This window comes from Crinia signifera, chromosome 6 (assembly GCF_055691185.1).
Source record: "Crinia signifera chromosome 6, ASM5569118v1, whole genome shotgun sequence".
Taxonomy (NCBI): domain Eukaryota; kingdom Metazoa; phylum Chordata; class Amphibia; order Anura; family Myobatrachidae; genus Crinia; species Crinia signifera.
The window spans coordinates 207860794-207877936 of NC_139222.1; the positions used below are offsets into that span (position 1 = coordinate 207860794).

The following is a 17143-nucleotide window of genomic DNA, read 5'->3' on the forward strand; positions in this document are numbered from 1 at the left end:
CCCAATTGTCCATGGGGACCATAAAGCATGAAAAAGTCCAACGAAAGAAATATATTTTGAAAAACTCATGTCAACCATTTCATCTGCCGACCATTGCCATGTTGACTTATTGCTTGTCTCGACTTTTTATCAAAGTGCATTTCGACTTTTTGTCTATGTTGACCTTGTGTAAATCGACCATTCATGGTGGTCCTATTCATGGTAATCAAATCAGCGCTCAGTGAGTCTCCTCTCTGCTCCCTCCCTCCATGCAGTAGCATGATTCAAGGTTCCTACTGGCCTCCGGCTACAGAGGTGTGTGTGTGACAGTTGGGTGCTTATAGAAGGGGAGCCACGACGTGGAGGTCATTTTCCAGAAAAGCGGGTGAAAGGCTTTTTTTGGGGTATCTATCTATAAACATATATCTACATACAGAGGCAGAACTGTGGGAGGCAATGGAGACATCTGCCGCCGGGCTCCTGCTCCCAAGGGGGCACCTCTCCTCCCCCTGGAAGTTTAATTCAGTTATTTAAAAGCCAACAATATTGCTTCTGTGGCTGGAGTCTGAAATATATATATGTGTTCTCTATCTATCTATATTTTTGAACAGACATATATATTTTATACTAGGTGATTCATCACGCCCTCCGGGAGCTCTTCACACCGTCATGAGGGGCTTCGCCCCATTAGAAGTAGAAATATATGTGAGTGTGAGATATTTGTGTAATTTGCTGAATGATGTGCTTGAAGTGCATTTGAGCGAGAGCAGAAATGTTGTTAAATCAAAGTGCATATAATTGCAAAGGGGGTGTAGTCTGTGATAGTGTTATGAAGATTGGTATTTTACAGAAATGTAACCTAATCTATTTGTACGAAATATTTATTTGAATATAAATATTTTTTAAAAAGAATTTGAAAACAGCTACAACATTGTGATGCATTTATTGTAAACATTTAAAAAAAATTTGACTGTGGGTTCATAAAAATAAAGTTAGTAAAGTCACATATTGTATTACTACGACATGTTACATTTGAAATACTTCTTGAAAACCACATTTTTAGTAAATTGTCTTTTGTAAGAAAGTAGTTGTCCTTGTTCTTCATTTGGGGTAATGTGGACTTTGACTTGATTTGGTTGTCTCGATCTTGATAAACCCACGTAAAGTTGACCATGTGAGTAGACTGAAGTTTGCAGATGAATTCCAACGTGAATGAATGTTTGTCCTTGGGATTTGTTAATAGTGATTGCATAGGCTGGAATGATTTGAAATTGTCTACGTTTTGGGTGGGTGCTGGGTGCCACGCAGCAGGTACTGCCCTGAAACGTAAGGGAGATGTGTTTGGAGATTTGTTGGTGGTGTAGTGGTATGGGCTGGTGGGTAGTACTTACAGTTGGGTGGGGTAGAGTTGTGTTCTGCGGCAGGCGTCCGGTCAAGTTGAGGTCGGCGGAGAAGATAGGGGAAAATGGTAGAGGGTGCGCACAAATAGATGGGGTGCAGCTTAAGAGTGGGTGCAAAAAAAGTGACATCCAGTACACTTTTGCAACTATACAATGTGAAAAAAATATGCACACAAACAATAAAGCGCTCCCAAATGACACCATGGGCCAAATGTAATAGGGTGAGAGTTTCAGAAAGTGAGAGATTTTGGGAGAGTTTGCCCATGTTTTTTAAAGCAGCAATCAATTACACTGCAAAACCAGGCTGATTTTGCCATGTAATGGATTGCTGCTTTAAAAAACATGGGAAAACTCTCCCAAAATCTCCCACTTTCTGAAACTCTCAACCTATTACATTTGGCCCCATGTGTAAATTGAATAAATTAATACTGTCCCTTCAAGGAGGTTTTTCTTTTTGATCTCCAATTCAAGATCTGAAATAAGAACTTGGTTCTATGCAGCCCATATCGCATGCATATTGCCAAGGATAAAAAACACTAATTAAGTGCAGATGATATTACACTTGAGTGGAGTTACACGACATACTAATACACTCACACTATCCAGTAGAATAATTGAGCATTCAAGGTCTCCCACTGGCAAAACAGCAAATCTCCCTTCCAGAAGCTTTGATAACATGGAGTGGATAAAAAGGAAACAGTGATAGTGCAGATTGATAAAACACTGAACCTTTTAATACATATTACACTCACATGAAGAAGACATAAAACATAGCATGTGTGTCCCCGGGGCAAACTGGAATCACGTCCCACCAAACAGCTCCCTGGAATAGTTGTAGAATTTCACTGACCCTCAGGAAAGGTCAGACTCAGGAAACCAATGGAGGCACACATCCAGTAGGTCCAAAAAAACGGGGTCCACACAGTCCTGGTTACGCTAAACGCATTTCGAATTTCACCTTTTTCAATAGCGTGCTGAAAGACTCTCCCCACGTTGTATTTATCAGCCCGGTGATTGCGCTCACTTGCGGCACCTGCCGCTTCCTGCACATGCGCATTACAATATCCAAAATGGCGGTGCGTTTCAAAGACCCGGAAGTTCCGGGTTCTATGCGTTCCACCGTCCGTTTCCTTATTTACATGGATTTTAAAAACCGGGCATTTCATCTAGATAGAAAAACACATCAGATAAAAACTACATACAAATAAAGTGGACATATTTAGAAAAGGAGAGAGGAAAGAATTAGGTGAGAAAGTGCTTTAATTCGAATTCACCATTGAGCCCCCCTGGAACGAGGGTTCCCAAACGGTGGATCCATCGCATTTCATTTTGTGCAAGTCTTTTCTCGATATCTCTGACTTTCCATCTCGCTGTAATTTGTTGAATGCCCCAAAAATTTATAATATTGATTTCTTTAAAATCATGATGGGATTTAAAATGGGCAGAGACTGTATGTATGGGCAATCCTTTTCTAATATTATAGATATGTTCTGCCATACGTACTTTCAACTGTCTCGATGTCCTTCCTACATAAAACAAACCACATGAACACTCCAAAACATAAATAATATTCTTGGAGTGGCATGTTATAAAATTATTTATTTTAAAACTTTCTTTTTTAACATTAAAATGGGTGAATTTTCTCTCTTTACTTTTTACTGTCTTGCACATTAGGCAAGAGCCACACCGGTGGAATCCATTGGTGCGCTCACTGTGTCTTAACTCTACCTCCGTATTACTTCTTATCAGATGATCTTTTAATGACGGAGCCTTGCGATAAATAAAAGATGGTTGAGGTGGTAGGATTTCAGTTAAAATTGGATCTTGTTTTAAGAGTTTCCAATTATTCCTAAAAACTTGTTCTGGTACTTGTGTATTTTGGCGGCGCCCAGTACGCTATTTGAGTACAGGGCTATTCTGCGTAAGTAAATCGCATCACATCAAATGCCGTATACAATGCTGTGCGATGTATACAATACACATCGCGTCGCATTGTACATCATTGTATACGGTATTCGATGCGATGCGATGAGAGCAAAAATTGTACAAGCACCCATCACATTTGTGCTTTTGAGCACCCTAATTGGTGCTTACAATGTGAAATGCACCCCCACGCCACCCCCCCACTATAAACGTGAACCCGAAGCGTGGCGAGCGCAGCGAGCCCGCGAGGGGCGGCGGTACGCGTCCTACGACCTTTTCATACCCCTACTATCCACGTCGGCGTGGAGTTGAGAATAGATTAGTGTGGCGAGCGCAGCGAGCCACCGAGCCCGAAGCGTGGCGAGCGCAGCGAGCCCCGCGAGGGGACGCGGATACCTTCACAGGTATCCGCGTCCCCTGGTGGGCCTCACAGGTGTCCGAGTCCCCTCGCCATGCGGACACCTGTGAAGCCCGCCAGGGGACGCGGATACCTGTGAAGGTATCCGCTCGCGGCGCTCGCCACGCTTCGGGCTCGGTGGCTCGCTGCGCTCGCCAGACTAATCTATTCTCAACTCCACGCTGACGTGGATAGTAGGGGTATGAAAAGGTCGTAGGACGCGTACCGCCGCCCCTCGCGGCCTCGCTGCGCTCGCCACGCTTCGGGTTCACGTTTATAGTGGGGGTGCTTTTAACATTGTAAGCACCCATTAGGGTGCTGAACATTGTATAAGCACCCATTAGGGTGCTTATACAATGTTTAATCGCATCGCATCGTATGGCATTGTATGCCATGTACAATGGCATACAATTCGAAAATTGTATGCCATTGCACACTATGCAACGAAATCGCATCGCATATCATCGCATGCGTTATGGTATGCGATGCGATGGGCGCCGCCAAAATACACAAGTACCCATTTGTTTTGAAAAGTGTGAGTATGGCCCAAAGTGTGCCTGAAAGTGTGGTTTTTTTTGCGTGCAGCGCCCAAAGCGTGCCGAGCGCTGTACGCAAACAGTGGCTACGCAAACAGATGTGCAAACTAATGAATTGTACAAGCACACATTGCAATTACTGTGATGGGTGCTTGTACAATGACACCCTATCATTTCAGTTTTGCGTGCAACGCCCAAAGTGTGGCGAGTGCTGCACCCAAACAGATGTGCAAACAGCTGAAAACTTGTGGAAGCATCCATCACATATGCTGTGATTACAACTTGTGGAAGCACCCATCACATATGCTGTGATGGGTGCTTCTACAATGACACCGCAGCATCTGGTCGTGATGGGTGCTTGTACATTGGAGGATCTGTTCTGCCACCCCTCTCTTACCCATAGTACCTGAGGGAATAAATAATACAATTAGAGACATCAATTCTTACAACCAACAATTAATAACACTACAATTCTAAAATAAGTACACACGACTCTTTTTTTTAAATATAACTTAATTTTTTTATTTAAGCTTTTTTTTGTTTTTTTTTTTGTAAAAGGGGATGTTTTCAACTTTAGGGGGGGACCTGGGATCAATCATTGAAATGTACAAGGAGAACAGCTGCCTTTGTGGAAGGGAATACCGTAACCAGTGGCATCTCAATCAGGCATACCAGGATTGGCTGATATAGTAGGGCGTCACCGTGCTGCAAACTTCACCTGGTTTCGTAAGAAGTTGCAAATCTGCCAAACAGTGGTGGTCAAAGGAGCACAACAAGTCCGGGCATCAGAATGTTCAGAAGTCCCAGACTGTGACCATAACAAACCGAAATTGTGATACCAACGAGCATCAAACTTTATCGTCGAACAATTCAGGGAGAAGAACAAGGGCATTGCTGTCAGTACTTAAACTATAATGAAAACAAATTCAGTGACAATTTACCAGGAACTATTGTTATCTGGTGCCGGGGACTGTGTACACATCAAAGATGTGTACATGACACCAGGTAACGACGAGGGATCATGAGAGGTGGTGGCTGCAGGGGGTCCTGCAGGGGGTACCGGCGCATAAAAAGTAGGGTGAGGCGGCGGGTTAACCGGCGCAGAGTGCATATGGGGGTGTTGTGGGTAGTTGGGCAGTGGGGGTAATTGTGTGGGGGCTGATGGTGCTTCCAGTATGGTACTCGCAGCAGTCAAGTTTCCTTGTGATGCGCGTAACAAACCAAGATGCACCACACGCTTGAAGAAGCAGAACTGGTCGGGAGCCATGTTCCGCATCTCCCCGCCAATGTGGGTTCCAAATTGAGAGAAATAATCAGGAGGATTCCTGAGTGCCTCCGCCGCGTACAGACAGCAATACTTCCTACTAAAATCAGCCATTTTCTGGTATGCCTGATTACGTTTCTCCGGGTTACGGTATTCCCTGTGACTTTTCTTCCACAAGCAGCGGTTCTCCTTGTACATGTCAATAAATTGACCCCAGAAGCGATTGTCCATCGCCCGTGACATGGCTAAAAAATAGAAAGAAAACAACATCATTGAAGGCTATGTATTACGTCAAATACCATGAACTGCAATGGTTAATATTACAAATACAAGTGTAAAAAGAATTTAATAAAAATGACCAAATCTCTGGAAAGGGGAAAATTCGAAAAAAATGGGGATTTTCAACCTGATAACAGCGTCTACAAAAGAAAAGTGAAAAACAAAAAAATACATATTAATATGTTAGTACAATTTTGAAAATCTACCGCAGATTAAATTGAACCACATGCTACTCCACCAGTCAAATAAAATTATGTACTTGTAGGTACTATCCTATTAAAAACATGCACAGCAATCCGCAATAACACCATGACAACACAGTATGCTACAGCAGTAAAATAATAAGATCATAAAACAGCAACCTTCGCTTTTAAACTGCAATGAAAATCTTACAACTCGCCTAATTTAAAAGTAAAATACAGATGGCGCGGGTCTTATTATTGCCGCCTATGGCGATGTTTCCGACACACGCCATGGCGCATACATGTAGCGAATCGCCGTGGCGCTTCACGACGAGTGCAATATCACAGACCAACCACCAGATGTCACTTTTAAAAACCTCATTTGCGCATGCGTAAGATTTGTGCTTCAGCGCGTGCATGATGCGCAGGAATTACATGAACTTTATTATACGATGAGCACCTCTCTAATGCCGCTGGCACGAGCGTGATCCAGTCTCTTCAGCCGAGAGTGCATCATGCTGATGCGGACAGAGAGTGTCGTACATGTACGTCATGGCCGGGAGGTACTTCCCGACACATGACGTACATGTACGTCATGGCTTCTAACTGTCACTGCGTCTATAGACGCAGTGACAGTTAGGAGATGTAGCCGCACAGACGCTAATGCGTAACATCAAACACCGTACTGTAGTTCTAAAGGTTGTACGACACGGACGCTATGCGTCTCAGTATACAGTACAGTATTGTTCTAAAGGCGGTCACAATATTGGAAACTTGGTCACAATATGGTTTTGCAGCATTACATTCACAGTATTGTGCGGTAAGTTACTGATGGGTAGATTTACAGTATGAAGCGGTGATAAGGGAGGAGAAGTGGAAAATGCCGTCCAATCAGCTCCTGACTGTTAAGCTACAGGCTGGGTGTAGAATCAGTCATGGTAGTATAGTAGTCATTACACTGTACAGTTCTTGGCTGTAGTGTAGTGGTTATCTGCATGGTGTTTCACGCCGGAGACCCGTGTTCGATTACGGCGTTAAACCTTTAATATTATAGTATCAAATTTTACAGTTTTAACTAAGATATAATTATTGACAATATACTGTGTGATTAAAATATAATTATTTATATTTACAGTATAGTATTACATTTTACAGTATATTGTATAAGTAATGTATTACAGTATATAAAAACTACTGATAAACTACTGATAAACTACTGTACCCACTACTCAGCGGCGGGCGCACAGAATGGGACGCTGTTCCGCACAGGACGCACGGCGCATAGGACGCACGGCGCATAGGACGCACGGCGCATAGGACGCACGGCGCACACGCTATTGCAGTATACTGTAGGCGCCATTATCAGTATCGCTAGTACTGTACCTGGACCTGTTCAGTATGTCGGACACTGGCAGAGTCAGGAGGGCAAGGCCCTTTGGCAGAGGGGAGCTCCTCACCCTGGTGGCTTGGCGGGACAGGCTCCTGGTCTCTAATCGGGAGATTGTGGAGGCCTACCAGGGGGCCCGTCAAGCCATCAGGGTGAGGTTCCATAGAGACAGGCCAGTTAGGAGCCTCCAGAGGAGATGGTCCGACCTGGTCCGTCGGGACCCTCAACTGCTGGACTCCCTCAGGCAAAGTAAGTACTGTACATACCTGTACAATGTTGAGTGCTATTGTATACAGTATTTTTTTACTTGTTGCCATGGGGGATTTTACAGTATACTGTACCTGTATTTTTTTTTAATGTGCTGATTGCTGTACAACTGTTCAGGTAGATTTTACAGAACTTGCTATTAGAATTAGAATTTAGAATTAGGGGGTGTGTCATTCTCCACCTGAAGGGTGTGTCTACAGTACTTCCATACAGTACACTACTGTACTGTACATGGAGATACTGTATTGTGTGTGGGGGGGGCGCTGACCTGGACAGAGAGGTTTTTTGGACCGGGTCTGAGAGCGCCAGAGTCAGCTGTTCAGCAGTGGTATTGATACAGATTTGGGGGGAGCAGTATTAGACAGGTCCTTCTGAGCATTGTTCCGCTCTCCAACTCCAGGGCCTGGACCCCACTTCTTACATTCCCATTCCTGCAGCCACCAGACCTGGTTTCCAGCCCATGGTTGGGGTGATGTCAACATGTTAACCCCCGGAATCCCTGGCAGATCATGTACTGTACAGTAAATTCTTTGCAATGAGCATGTTAATCCCTTCCAGAGTGTGCAACACCTGGAAGACCAGGTTCATCCCATGGCAACAAGCATGTTAACCCCCTAATATGCAATGAGCATTATAGTGTGTGTAGTAATGGGTAATGGACATTATGGAATGTGGTAAAATACTGTACATACTGTACTGTAATACAGTAGGTACAGTATTTTGGTGTACAGTATGGCATAATGTGTAGGACTAATGAGAGAGAGATGGAGATTGCTGCTACAGTACTGTGCAGTATTTCAGGGAGTCTCCTGCTGAAGAGGGAAGGCAACTACTGTATGCTGTACAGTACATGCTTGTTGCCATGGGTGATTTCCTACAGCATTGGTTTTCATGACATACTGTACAGTACTGTACAGTAAATTGTGGGCCCTTACAAACTTTTGATATGGGGCCTACAAATACTGTATCTGCAGTAATTACAGTATGCCTTACGCACTGTATTTCTTATTTTTCCAGGTATCAGCAGGATGACGCTGCGGGAGAGACAGCACCGCCACTGTAAGTACAGTACAGTATACTGTATACAGTACAGAGCGGAACATTGCATATTGACTTTCAAACATGTGGGATACTGTACAGGACCACAGCATTTCATCCCTCCTGGAATGGGTCATTTTGGCAGGTACTGTACTGTACTGTACTGTTATGTACTGCACAGTACAGTATGTACTGTAGTGTTGATACAGTACCTTAACACATTGTACTTTATAGTACAGTATGTTCGTGTTAGAGAATATACAGTACTGTACAGCACAGTAGTTTTTTTGTGTGCTTTTCCGCAGTCCCAGTGGATGTCGCAGCTCCAGAAGGCCTCCCTGCCGCCACCCAGGAGGAGAGGGCCACCTCTGCCCCCACCCAGCTGGAGGAGGAGTCTCTGAGCGCGGTTGGTAAGTATTGTACAGTATAACACCAGGGCTCTCACCATCTGTACCGGAAAAGTATTTTTGAACAGGCTCCAGCATGTACTGAGGCCCTTGTTCTTCTTCACTCTCTGACAAAATCCTTCTTGGATGGACAAACCCATGTGCACTGCAGGTGAGGCAGGTGTTACTGGACTTGCGCAGAGAGAATTACAGTATGTACTGTACAGTAGATTTGGGTGTGTCATTTTGCACTGCCTCGCCTGCTGTGCACATGGGTTTGTCCATCTACTGTGGGGAGGATTTTGTCAGAGAGTGAAGCAGAGTAAGGGCATCAGTTCCTGCTGGAGCCTGTTCAAAAATACCCCTGCTTGCACGATACAGCCTCTTTATTTTGTCCTTTTTTTTTTTGACATTTGCAGCTCCAGAAAGCCTCCCTGCCGCCACCCAGGAGGAGAGGGCCACCTCTGCCCCCACCCAGCTGGAGGAGGAGTCTCTGAGCGCGGTTGGTAAGTATTGTACAGTATAACACCAGGGCTCTCACCATCTGTACCGGAAAAGTATTTTTGAACAGGCTCCAGCATGTACTGAGGCCCTTGTTCTTCTTCACTCTCTGACAAAATCCTTCTTGGATGGACAAACCCATGTGCACTGCAGGTGAGGCAGGTGTTACTGGACTTGCGCAGAGAGAATTACAGTATGTACTGTACAGTAGATTTGGGTGTGTCATTTTGCACTGCCTCGCCTGCTGTGCACATGGGTTTGTCCATCTACTGTGGGGAGGATTTTGTCAGAGAGTGAAGCAGAGTAAGGGCATCAGCTCCTGCTGGAGCCTGTTCAAAAATACCCCTGCTTGCACGATACAGCCTCTTTATTTTGTCCTTTTTTTTTTTTGACATTTGCAGCTCCAGAAAGCCTCCCTGCCGCCACCCAGGAGGAGAGGGCCACCTCTGCCCCCACCCAGCTGGAGGAGGAGTCTCTGAGCGCGGTTGGTAAGTATTGTACAGTATAACACCAGGGCTCTCACCATCTGTACCGGAAAAGTATTTTTGAACAGGCTCCAGCATGTACTGAGGCCCTTGTTCTTCTTCACTCTCTGACAAAATCCTTCTTGGATGGACAAACCCATGTGCACTGCAGGTGAGGCAGGTGTTACTGGACTTGCGCAGAGAGAATTACAGTATGTACTGTACAGTAGATTTGGGTGTGTCATTTTGCACTGCCTCGCCTGCTGTGCACATGGGTTTGTCCATCTACTGTGGGGAGGATTTTGTCAGAGAGTGAAGCAGAGTAAGGGCATCAGTTCCTGCTGGAGCCTGTTCAAAAATACCCCTGCTTGCACGATACAGCCTCTTTATTTTGTCCTTTTTTTTTTGACATTTGCAGCTCCAGAAAGCCTCCCTGCCGCCACCCAGGAGGAGAGGGCCACCTCTGCCCCCACCCAGCTGGAGGAGGAGTCTCTGAGCGCGGTTGGTAAGTATTGTACAGTATAACACCAGGGCTCTCACCATCTGTACCGGAAAAGTATTTTTGAACAGGCTCCAGCATGTACTGAGGCCCTTGTTCTTCTTCACTCTCTGACAAAATCCTTCTTGGATGGACAAACCCATGTGCACTGCAGGTGAGGCAGGTGTTACTGGACTTGCGCAGAGAGAATTACAGTATGTACTGTACAGTAGATTTGGGTGTGTCATTTTGCACTGCCTCGCCTGCTGTGCACATGGGTTTGTCCATCTACTGTGGGGAGGATTTTGTCAGAGAGTATACTGTACACACTGTATTCCAATAGAAAAAACCCTGAGGATGGCCCGCCAGCTCTGGAAGCACGTCTGGCACGGCCCGCCCCTTCGTGGATTCTTTGCTCTGCAGGAGATGTTGAAGTGTAATGACCTGTATTAGCCGACCCCCTCCACCCCTGGGGGGAGGGGAGGAGGCGCTTGACTTCATTACTCCTTGCAAGAGACAATACAGTATTGCAGCGTGTGAAACAGGGCTTTCTTAAACCAGTCACCCCCGGCAAACCTCGCACTGGACGCTTCAACTCATACTGTAACTCTTGGTCCTCGCGGAGGTTCAGTCGCATTAGCGGCTAAATCTCCCGAGTGTACTATCTAGATTCGGCCGCAGATGCGCCTGAACCTCCGTGAAGTCTGGTCTGTCAGGACTCGGCTTGTGAATCCTTCAGTACACATTTAGTGGTCTACGCTAGCTTTATTGATTACTGTGCATTTATAAATAAATAAATAAATAAATAAATAAATAAATGAATGAATGAATGAATGAATAAATAAATAAACATCAAAATTATCTTACAACCCCCTCCCCTCCGTAATCGAACTCGGGCCTCCTGCTTGGATTGCCGCGCAGCTAACCACTAGACTACTGTACGGTCATGTAACCCGTGGCAGGATGTGATGGCAAAACCAGTACCCCTGCAGCCTCTGAGACGCCCCCCTGGCGAGAACCCCGAGGACGGCACGGCCCGCCCCTTCGTGGATTCTTTGCTCTGCAGGAGATGTTGAAGTGTAATGACCTGTATTAGCCGACCCCCTCCACCCCTGGGGGGAGGGGAGGAGGCGCTTGACTTCATTACTCCTTGCAAGAGACAATACAGTATTGCAGCGTGTGAAATAGGGCTTTCTTAAACCAGTCACCCCCGGCAAACCTCGCACTGGACGCTTCAACTCATACTGTAACTCTTGGTCCTCGCGGAGGTTCAGTCGCATTAGCGGCTAAATCTCCCGAGTGTACTATCTAGATTCGGCCGCAGATGCGCCTGAACCTCCGTGAAGTCTGGTCTGTCAGGACTCGGCTTGTGAATCCTTCAGTACACATTTAGTGGTCTACGCTAGCTTTATTGATTACTGTGCATTTATAAATAAATAAATAAATAAATAAATAAATGAATGAATGAATGAATAAATAAATAAATATCAAAATTATCTTACAACCCCCTCCCCTCCGTAATCGAACTCGGGCCTCCTGCTTGGGTTGCCGCGCAGCTAACCACTAGACTACTGTACGGTCATGTAACCCGTGGCAGGATGTGATGGCAAAACCAGTACCCCTGCAGCCTCTGAGACGCCCCCCTGGCGAGAACCCCGAGGACGGCACGGCCCGCCCCTTCGTGGATTCTTTGCTCTGCAGGAGATGTTGAAGTGTAATGACCTGTATTAGCCGACCCCCTCCACCCCTGGGGGGAGGGGAGGAGGCGCTTGACTTCATTACTCCTTGCAAGAGACAATACAGTATTGCAGCGTGTGAAATAGGGCTTTCTTAAACCAGTCACCCCCGGCAAACCTCGCACTGGACGCTTCAACTCATACTGTAACTCTTGGTCCTCGCGGAGGTTCAGTCGCATTAGCGGCTAAATCTCCCGAGTGTACTATCTAGATTCGGCCGCAGATGCGCCTGAACCTCCGTGAAGTCTAGTCTGTCAGGACTCGGCTTGTGAATCCTTCAGTACACATTTAGTGGTCTACGCTAGCTTTATTGATTACTGTGCATTTATAAATAAATAAATAAATAAATAAATAAATAAATGAATGAATGAATAAATAAATAAACATCAAAATTATCTTACAACCCCCTCCCCTCCGTAATCGAACTCGGGCCTCCTGCTTGGATTGCCGCGCAGCTAACCACTAGACTACTGTACGGTCATGTAACCCGTGGCAGGATGTGATGGCAAAACCAGTACCCCTGCAGCCTCTGAGACGCCCCCCTGGCGAGAACCCCGAGGACGGCACGGCCCGCCCCTTCGTGGATTCTTTGCTCTGCAGGAGATGTTGAAGTGTAATGACCTGTATTAGCCGACCCCCTCCACCCCTGGGGGGAGGGGAGGAGGCGCTTGACTTCATTACTCCTTGCAAGAGACAATACAGTATTGCAGCGTGTGAAATAGGGCTTTCTTAAACCAGTCACCCCCGGCAAACCTCGCACTGGACGCTTCAACTCATACTGTAACTCTTGGTCCTCGCGGAGGTTCAGTCGCATTAGCGGCTAAATCTCCCGAGTGTACTATCTAGATTCGGCCGCAGATGCGCCTGAACCTCCGTGAAGTCTGGTCTGTCAGGACTCGGCTTGTGAATCCTTCAGTACACATTTAGTGGTCTACGCTAGCTTTATTGATTACTGTGCATTTATACATAAATAAATAAATAAATAAATGAATGAATAAATAAATAAATAAACATCAAAATTATCTTACAACCCCCTCCCCTCCGTAATCGAACTCGGGCCTCCTGCTTGGATTGCCGCGCAGCTAACCACTAGACTACTGTACAGTCATGTAACCCGCGGCAGGATGTGATGGCAAAACCAGTACCCCTGCAGCCTCTGAGACGCCCCCCTGGCGAGAACCCCGAGGACGGCCCGCCAGCGTCTGATACCTGTAGTTCTTTCATGGATTGTCTGAGTTTGTCCTTTCATAGATTAGTGCTGTCATGTACTGTAGTACTGTACTTTATTTTAGCGCAAGTCGATACCGTCCAACTCTGGAAAGGCAGGAGGCACTTTGACTTCAGCGCCTCCTCCATTTGCTCACTTGTACTGTATTGTACGTTCACTAGTGTCTCATTTTAATTTACTTTACTGTACTGTACTGTACTTTATCATTTCCCACGAGCACCTCATCGTGCATGAGCGTCTAATCGCGCACGAGCTTCTCATACAGTATAGTAATACGGCGAATGGAGGAATCACTCCGACTGTATCTTGATGGAGCATTAGCCACCCAGTGGTGGCAGATTGTATTACATGGCGAGCAACCATGTCGCTTGGCGGACGCCAGCGCCATAAAAATATCGATGCGCCAGAACCTCCGCCATGGCGTCCAGGCGGCAATAATAAGGCCGGCGTTATCTGTACCACATTACTGACCGTAGCATAAAACTGCAGTCTGCTACAACAGTCCAATAATGGTGTGCCCAGACGGTGAGATATGGCTTCCGATGTTGGCGATATAGTCAACATCGGAAGCCTTGTCACATGCACTTCACATTTTATTTTTAGGCCTTGCGACCCAAATGTTCCACCAATGTGCACAAATTGTTAACTGCCACCGTGTGTACACACCTTATAAATAACATAACACAGCAAACACAATATAAAGTAGACATTAAAGTCGGTACTTGTGCATTTTGGCGGCGCCCATCGCATCGCATACCATAAGGCATGCGATGCGATATCGCGCGATACTGTACAATATCATACAATTTTACAATTGTATGACATTGTATATGGCATACAATACCATGCGATGAGATTAAACATTGTATAAGCACCCTAATGGGTGCTTACAATGTGAAATGCACCCCCACGCCACCCCCCCACTATAAACGTGAGCCCGAAGCGTGGCGAGCGCAGCGAGCCCGCGAGGGGCGGCGTTACGCGTCCTCCGACCTTTTCATACCCCCACTATCCACGTTGGCGTGGAGTTGAGAATAGAATAGTGTGGCGAGCGCAGCGAGCCTCCGAGCCCGAAGCGTGGCGAGCGCAGCGAGCCCCGCGAGGGGACGCTGATACCTTCACAGGTATCGGAGTCCCCTCGCAGGCTTCACAGGTATCCGCTGCGCTCGCCACGCTTCGGGCTCGGTGGCTCGCTGCGCTCACCAAACTTTCTATTCTCAACTCCACGCCGACGTGGATAGTGGGGGTATGAAAAGGTCGGAGGACGCGTAACGCCGCCCCTCGCCAAGCTTTGGATTCACGTTTATAGTGTGGGGGTGCATTTCACATTGTACCTTAATAACAACACATCACAGCACATCAATAGCACCCCTACACATTCTGACCATTATACACACTCTGCACATATCTCCCTGGACATGAACAGCCCTGCACTTCCTCACCATTAAACACACCCTGCACACAATCATCATTAAACACACAGTGCACACAATCATTATTAAGCACACACTGCACACAATCATCATTAAGCACTCACTGCACATGAAACACATGGTTACAAAACCCCCACCCTGCACTTGATCCCCCCACCCCACCTGCACATCAACCCCCCCTTCCCCCACCCCACCTGCACATGATCCCCCCATCCACCCCCCTGCACATGATCCCCCCATCCACCCCCCTGCACATGATCCCCCCTTCCACCCCCCTGCACATGATCCCCTCTCACCCCCCCCCGCCCCCCCTCGGCCCCCCCCCTCGGCCCCCCCTCGGCCCCCACCCCCTCCCCTTCATATTATGGACTGGGCTCCACTTACTATTTTTAGCAGCTGCAGGGAGCCCAGTGACCAGCGTGCGTTCTGTCCAGAAAATGGCTGCTGTTGATTTCATTTGGCGCCTTTGCACGCTGGGGGCCGGACGTCGCGTCGCGTATGCCATACGTTTGCGACGCGACGAGATGATCGCATGCTATGTTTGTAATGTATTAAATGGGTGTTCCCATGTAATACATTACATACAATCATCTCGTCGCGTCTCATGGCATTGTATGCCACAAGATGCGATGGTGTACGATGTTACATCGCACCCGAGGTTTGCCATGGCCTATACCCCTAAATGGCACCAGAAATGACATTTAGGGTGTGTCCCCCCACACTCTCTACGCCCACCCCCACTATCCACGCCATCCTGAAGCGTGGCGAGCCCCGCGAGGGGCGGCGGAACGCGTCCTCTGACTTTTTTCATACCCCCACTATCCACGTCGGCATGGAGTTGAGAATAGAATAGTGTGGCGAGCGCAGCGAGCCACCGAGCCTGAAGCGTGGCGAGCGCAGCGAGCCCCGCGAGGGGACGCGGATACCTTCACAGGTCTCTGCGTCCCCTCGCGGGCTTCACAGGTATCCGCGTCCGCTCGCCACGCTTCGGGCTCGGTGGCTTGCTGCGCTCGCCACACTATTCTATTCTCAACTCCACGCCGACATGGATAGTGGGGGTATGAAAAAAGTCGGAGGACGCGTTCCGCCACCCCTCGCGGGGCTCGCTGCGCTCGCCACGCTTTGGGATGGCGTGGATAGTGGGGGTGGGCGTAGAGAGTGGGGGGGACACCCTAAATGTCATTTCTGGTGCCATTTAGGGGTATAGGCCATGGCAAACCTTGGGTGCGATGTAACATCGTACACCATCGCATCTTGTGGCATACAATGCCATGAGACGCAACGAGATGATTGTATGTAATGTATTACATGGGAACACCCATTTAATACATTACAAACATAGCATACGATCATCTCGTCGCATCCCATGGCAAATGTATGCCATACGTTTGCGACGCGACGAGATGATCGCATGCTATGTTTGTAATGTATTAAATGGGTGTTCCCATGTAATACATTACATACAATCATCTCGTCGCGTCTCATGGCATTGTATGCCACAAGATGCGATGGTGTACGATGTTACATCGCACCCGAGGTTTGCCATGGCCTATACCCCTAAATGGCACCAGAAATGACATTTAGGGTGTCCCCCCTATACCACCCCCTACCCAGCACTATCCACACAACCCCCCCCTCCACTATCCACGGCCACCCGCAGTATCCACGCCATCCCGAAGCGTGGCGAAAGGCGGCGGAACGCGTCCGCCGACTTTTTACAAACCCCCACTATCCACATCAACTCCACATTCACACCGTAAATATCATTCTTCTGACACAGTAACCACAAAAAATTTGAACGGTAAACAGTATAAATTTAGTAAAATTGGAACATAATGAATAAAGAACATTTGAATGACAAGAAATAACTGATTTGAAAACATTCATGAATGAATAAGTAGAAAGTCTATATTTAAATTAAAGTCAGTGCCTGCAGAATGCGCTCAAACGGCTTGTCTCTCGCCAAACACTTCCTCCACATGAACTCTTCTAAATATGACTGCAGATGTTGGCGTGCAGTCCCCCTTTGGCGCTTGTTACGCCATTTAGCAGCTCCCCAAAGATGTTCAATCGTCTGCGTATGTGCGCCTGTTTCAGGGTCCACAAAATTGAAGTGATGATTCACACGGGCATGTGTGTACCCAGCCTGCTCAAGTTGTGTCGTGCTGTACCCTCTCCAGCAGTCCGACATTATGGTTGTGCCTGGCTCCACATTGTCTCTAATTACAGCCATTAGAGTCACTGCATCCCGGGTAGCCACTTGTG

At 47.1% G+C, this 17143-nt stretch overlaps 1 long non-coding RNA gene across 1 annotated transcript; it reads right to left on the bottom strand.

The window, feature by feature from the left end:
• Positions 1-2091: 2091 nt before the first annotated feature.
• On the bottom strand, positions 2092-5920 carry LOC146007199 (uncharacterized). The gene is made up of 2 exons (XR_014444276.1): positions 5859-5920; positions 2092-2545 (listed from the first exon to the last, which is right to left on the bottom strand). It is a non-coding gene; the product is annotated as an uncharacterized LOC146007199 (long non-coding RNA).
• Between the last annotated feature and the right edge of the window lie 11223 nt (positions 5921-17143).